We start from the raw sequence: 6,998 nt of genomic DNA on the forward strand, positions 1-6,998 counted from the left end.
CTGGGATTGGTGCTCGACTCTAAGGTTACGTGGAGGGAGCATATTACTCAAGTGTGTAAGCGTGCTCACACAATAATGTACAGGCTTTACTTTTTCAGGAAAAGCACCAATCTCAGGTTGCGCAAGCACTTAGTGCAGGCCCTCCTGTTTCCTCTTATAGACTATTGTTCCCTCGTATACTGTGACCTGACGCAGGAACTCGACCTAAAACTTCAGAGGCTCGTGAATACAGGAATTCGGTACATCTATGGTGTAAGAAGAGATGAGCACATCTCCCCATACAGGCGGGAGTTGCAGTGGCTAACCACTGCCGGACGCAGGAAGTATTTCACTGTTTGTTTCCTAAGAAAAATGTTTAACACAGCCGTACCATCATACGTACTGGCATACTTTGACTTCCGCGTGACACTTCGGCCTGTTAGAGGGGAGGTGATACCTCTGGATATTCCGACATTCGCGACGGAGACGCTGAGGAACTCGTTTCATATCAGCGCCTCATACCTATGGAACAACCTACCATCTCACATTCGTAACACTACATATGTCTCAGGTTTCAAGAGACTAGCTAAAGAGCACTTTCTTGAGCTTGAAAACACAAACACTTGAATCGCTTGTACACATTCACTCAAACGCACACACACACACGCTTGTACACATTCACGCAAACGCACACACTCACACACTCTCGCTTGACCCATCTTCACATTATCACAATACACATTTTTGCTGTACTACTATTCCTGCTGTATACAATTTATCGTACAACATATTGTACGCCAAATAAATCTAATAAATCTAAAATCTAAAAATCTCTCTCTCTAGTCTTCCTTGCTCTCTTTCTCCCTCTCTCTCTCTTCTCTGTATGGGATCTCTCTCGTATCTGTCTCGCGTCTCTCTCTGCTCTCTCTCTCTCTGCTCTCTCTCTCTCTCTCTCTCTCTCTCTCTCTCTCTCTCTCTCTCTCTCTCTCTCTAGTCTTCCTTGCTCTCTTTCTCCATCTCTCTCTCTTCTCTGTATGGGATCTCTCTCTCTCTCTCTCTTCTCTGTATGGGATCTCTCTCTCTCTCTCTCTTCTCTGTATGGGATCTCTCACGTATCTGTCTCGCGTCTCTCTCTCTCTCTGCTCTCTGTCACTCTCTCTCTCACTCTCTCTCTCTCTCTCTCTCTCTCTCTCTCTCTCTCTCTCTCTCTCTCTCTCTCTCTCTCTCTCTCTCTCACGTAAGTACAACAGTCTGCTTTGCTCTGCTTACTATTCTAAGATCTATTACTGCCGCACGCTGCCTTCGGGCCTATTGTTTTGTAATTTGTTGCATGCGCCTTTCTGTAACCTTCATCGTAAAATAATAATCACTGGAGGCTGCAACTTCGTTCAACGCTAATTTCTTGCTCCAACATCACCTGCTGTAACCTAACCTGCAAACTCGCACGGCTTTTCTCCTTGCTGCACGGCGTCTATTTCTCCTCAAAGCGATCCACGTGGAGCCACCTGTCGGGTACACGGAACACCACCAGCAACATCATCAATCACAGGTCGGTCAATTCTCACCTCTCTCGATGAGCACCCCATCTGGCTTTCGAGAGTATTAAGTCTCTAGCTTACCCATCAGTCGATATTATCAGTCGATAACCTACCACCTGCTACTACTTTACAACACGCTCTACATTATCGACTGCCAGTAAGTTGTCGACGGAGACTTAATAATAACATCAAAAATGAGTGGAATTGGTGTGAAGAATGCCGAGTCGCTCCTCACGTGTGCTCAATGTAATAAAGCTGCCAAGGGGAAAATGAAGATCTGCGAGCTGTGTAATCGGCAGTTCCACTCCATTTGTGTCAACATCAGGTCTATAATGGTTAGTGATACTGCAACGCTCGCTTGCGTAGTCTGTGCGGAGGAATATGCCACCGTCACACCAAAAACCACGCAGACGAGAGCTCAAACAGCAGCAGCGGCAGCAGCAGCAAATAGGTCAGCCAAGGGCACGCCTGGAACGGGCGCGCACAAAAAGAACAACTCGGCACCTCCTTCTCTTGCGGGCTCCAGAACCTAGTCGCCTGCAAGAACACAGGTTTCGTTCATCGAAACGTCCCTTAAGGACATATTCGCGGCGCTGGATGACATTAGGAAGATCCAGAATGAGGCCCTTCAGGCACAAAACACCATGTCTGAAAGGGTCTCAAGAATCGAGAGTAGGCTTGGCCCTCTTGAAAGCCGCCTCAAAGCCCTTGACGGCTTGCCAGCGCTCAAGACTCGACTAACCAATGTCGAGTCCTCCATCTCCGAGCTGCAGGCTCAATATCAAGAGCTATCGTCAAGGAGTCCCGCAGAGCAGCACAACATCAGCAGTGCTCCTGCCTCCGAGGAGATCAACAACCTTCGCAGTGAACTGGCTGGGGTTAAGAGGAAGCAGGAGCGCTCTGCGAATAATGTGGTGGTGATCTCCGACCTAGCCTACACCCAGGAGACGTCACTGCATCTCCTGGCCTTTACCGTCTTGGCTGCACTGGACCCCACGGTCCTAAGGCGGGATGTTGCAACCGTCAGAACCATTGGGAGACTCGACGCTAACACCATCAACGCCCAAGGTGACAGCAGATTTCCACCCCTAGCTGTCACTCTCTCCTCCAGTGCGCTGGCCCGCTCCATCATAGTGGCCAAAGCCAGAAAGCGTAAACTTCATACCAGCGAACTCGATGATGCACTACTGGAGGAAGCGAAAGCTCTCTACCCAGATCACCAGAGACTTGTCAACATTAACGAGCTGCTTCCTCCAAACATCCATAAGTTGCGCATCAAGACCAGGCTTGAGGCGAAGAGGAGAAAAGGTTGCCGTTCCTTCGTGAGGGATGGGAGGATTTACATCCGTTCTGGCGAGGACAGTGAGCGGGCCACTATCATCTCCACCGATGCTGATCTTGAGGCTTTTTTGGCCCGAACGCCGCCAACAGCCAGCATGGACATCACACACTAAGACACACACCTATCATCCCGCCAAAACCACCATCTAAATCATTCATCTCATCGACATCTGCCTCCAAGGTGTCTCTGTCTGAGGGTCTTAGGGTCTGTCATTTCAATGCGAACTCCCTTACGGGTCACATTGAGATGATCAGGTTCTTCTTGTCCACTCGTCCCCCCTTTCACGTAGTGGCTGTAACTGAGACCTGGCTGAGTGACAAGATACTATCCATCCCTTCACTGGATGATTACACTTTGTACAGACGGGACAGAAACAGGAACGGTGGAGGTGTGGCCCTCTACATTCATCATTCACTGACTGCTAGCGTTATCTCGTCATCTGACAGCGAATGGTCGGGCAAGCCGGGTAAGCCAGAGTATCTTTTTTGTGAAATCACATCTAAGGGAATATCGCCCATCTTCGTGGGAGTTGTGTATCGCCCTCCTCACTCACCCTTTATCCAGGGATCTAACTTCATCGAACAACTAACAATGCATATGCATAACTACTCCACGAAGGTCATCATGGGAGATTTCAATGCTGATCAGCTTTCCTCATCTGAAAACGCAAATTTCATCAGGGCTTTCATTGATGAGAACTCCCTTATTTCTGTACCATATGGTGCAACCCATCACAGACAGGACTCTGACACCTGGCTTGACCTATGCTTGATTGATGAGCAGGATCGCCTGCTCTCACACTGGAAGACTGACACTCCTTTCATCAACGGACATGACCTGATCACGGCCACACTCGACGTACAGATTCCACGCCACGTACCTACTACATACTCTTACAGAAACTACAAAGGAATCTGTGCTGAGAAGCTAAGGGACTTCCTTAGCGCATGTGACTGGTCATCCTTCGCCACGCCATCACTTGACGAATGCATCACCACTCTTAACACCAACATCTCGAACGCCATAAATCATCTCGCCCCATTAAAGACCGTGACACCTGGACGTAAACGTCACCCGTGGTTTACCGCGGCTCTTCGCGACCTTTTAACTGAAAGGAACAGACTCTACAGACGTTTTCGCAGAAGTCGTTTACCGTGGGACCTATACTTTTATAGAATCGCGCGGGACGACACTCATAAACGGATTGAGGAGGCCAGGTTGAATTACTACTATTACGACTTCTAAAACTCCTTCACCTTCTCGGTTCTCTCCGGATGCTCTCAACGAACACTTTAGCTCCATCTCAAATGACCCTCAAGCTCCATCTGTTGAGGAGTATCTGCGAACCCTGGAGAGTCTGGACCTCCCTGAACACTTCATCTTCAGGGAAATCACAGAATCGGACGTGTCGGCTGCAGTAACACACTTTAACACCCAGGCCAGAGGAAGTGATGGCATCTCACAGGTTGTAGTTTCTAAGGCACTGCCAATACTCGCTCCCTTACTCTGTCAAATTTTCAACCTGTCTCTGAGCGAGGCACGCTTTCCCTCCGCCTGGAAATCATCGCTCGTAAGAACACTAAATAAAGTCAACTCTCCAACAGCTGTAACTGACTACCGTCCGATCTCTCTACTCTGTTTCCTATCCAAGGCGCTGGAGTGGCTGGTGCACAAGCAAATTTCTGAATATCTTGAAACAAGGCTTTACCTTGACAACTTCCAAACTGGCTTTCGCACTGGCCACAGCACGCAGTCTGGCTTGATTAAGCTGACTGATGATGTCAGGCTTGGGATGGACAGGAAGAAAGTCACTCTGCTACTTCTATTTGACTTCAGCAAGTGTGTCACGTCAGGCTGCTCGGAAAGCTATCCTCTTTCGGCTTCTCCAAGCAGGTCATCCGCTGGCTTGTATCTTACCTTTCCGGAAGAGAACAGGCCGTCATTGGTGACAACAACAAACTCTCAACATTCCTATCACTAAACACCGGTGTCCCACAGGGGTCAGTTTTGGGCCCCTTGTTGTTCGCGTTGTACATCAATGACATTGGCTTCTGCCTTGATTCAGATGTATCCCATCTAATCTACGCGGATGACTCGCAAATCTACTGCCAATGCCCCCTTGAGGAGCTCGACTCTTGTTCTGTCAGGATGAGTGCTAACGCCGAGAGGATAATGGGCTGGGCAGCACTAAATAGGCTTAGGCTGAATGTCAGTAAGACTAAGGCAATCGTCCTGGGTTCCCCCTACTATATCAATGCTCTTCCCTCTACTGCCAACACCTATATAAATATGGGGGGAGCCCAGGTCGACTACGAATCATCTGTACGCAAACTGGGGTTGGTGCTCGATTCCAAACTATCATGGAAAGAGCACGTCACACAAATTTGCAAACGTGCTCACTCTTTAATGTATCGTCTCTACTTTTTTCGGAAGAGCACTAACTTCAGATTGCGCCAACATTTAGTGCAAGCACTTCTGTTTCCCATCATCGACTACTGTTCACTGGCTTACTGTGACCTGACGCAAGAACTGGACCTGAAGCTTCAGAGGCTTGTCAACACGGGGATCCGTTATATCTACGGTGTAAGGAGGGACGAGCACATCTCCCCTTATAGGCGTGAGTTGCAATGGCTTACCACCGCCGGACGTAGGAAATACTTGATTTCCACGTCGCGCTCAGGCCTGTGAGGGGTGAGGTGACCCCCTGGACATCCCGCCCTTCAAGACGGAGACGCTGAAGAACTCATTTTTCATCAGCGCTTCCTACCTCTGGAACAGCCTTCCATCTCAACAGCGTAACACCCTGTCCATATCACACTTTAAACAGGCGGCTAAAAATCATTTCTTCAATTTGGAAAATACACAAACATGACGCAAACATTTCATCTCACGAACACACTTTCATCTCATCTCACTTAATTCCATTACTCACTTTCACACTTATACCCTGACACAACAATTATTATCTTTATTTCACCAAACTACTATAATGTATATGTACAACATAATGTACAAAAATAAAACCAATCTAAATCTAAATCTAAATCTCTCTCTCTAGTCTTCCTTGCTCTCTTTCTCCCTCTCTCTCTCTCTTCTCTGTATGAGATCTCTCTCGTATCTGTCTCGCGTCTCTCTCTCTCTCTGCTCTCTCTCTCTCTCTCTCTCTCTCTCTCTCTCTCTCTCTCTTCTCTGTATGGGATCTCTCTCGTATCTGTCTCGAGTCTCTTTCTCGCACTCTCTTTGCTCTCTATCTCTCTCTCTCTCTCTCTCTCTCTCTCTTTCTTTCTCTCATCTCTATTATCTCTCTCTTGCACGTCTCTATCTTTTCATTCGGCTTGCTTCCTCTGTATTTTTGATTCTTCCTTTTGATTCTCTCTTCTCTCCCTAACAACTCTCTCTCTCATCTGATTTTCTCTCTCTCTCTCTCTCTCTCTAGCTGATTTCACTTTTATCTTTCTCTCGCGTCAGAAGCCAGGAACTTATTATAGTCGGTTCTGAGTAACATTTCTTTCTGACACATCTCTCTTCATTTTTAATTGATCGTGTCTCTTCCTGTTGTCACTCCTCATTTTATTGTTAACATTATATTTTGTTATATTTGTATTTGATTGTTATTACTTTTAAAAAATAGATACAGACTTCTGTTTGAGAATGGCGATGTGGACTATCATCGTCATTATAAGCATGTCATTTTGAACATTTTCAAAAAAACACTCCCAGGCAATCCGAATAATTTAGAGGAACTAAAAGAAATGCTGCAAGAATATCGCATAACACGTGAGTTTTATAAAGGCATGGCAAGAGCTACTGATGACTCGGTCTGCCTTGTTTTTATCCATGATGATATGTTGGAACCCTTGTCACAGTGCACTCAACTATTTTGTGATGGCACTTTTGGCGTACGTATACAGACTAAAGCTAATAATTTATTTGTATTATTTGCTTCAGACTAACCCTGGTAGAAACATTTAGTTCTTTTAAAACGTTTATCAGTGCTTTCGACAAGAACTCAGGAATTTCATTAGAAGATAAATCTTAAAAATTAACTGTAAATTATTTTGTATTTTTTAAATAGAAAAGGTATACTTAGGACTAAGAATAAAATCATATATTCGTAAATATGTTTATTATTTTATAGC

Source organism: Nasonia vitripennis, assembly GCF_009193385.2.
Source record: "Nasonia vitripennis strain AsymCx chromosome 2 unlocalized genomic scaffold, Nvit_psr_1.1 chr2_random0005, whole genome shotgun sequence".
In the NCBI taxonomy this organism is placed as follows: Eukaryota; Metazoa; Arthropoda; class Insecta; order Hymenoptera; family Pteromalidae; genus Nasonia; species Nasonia vitripennis.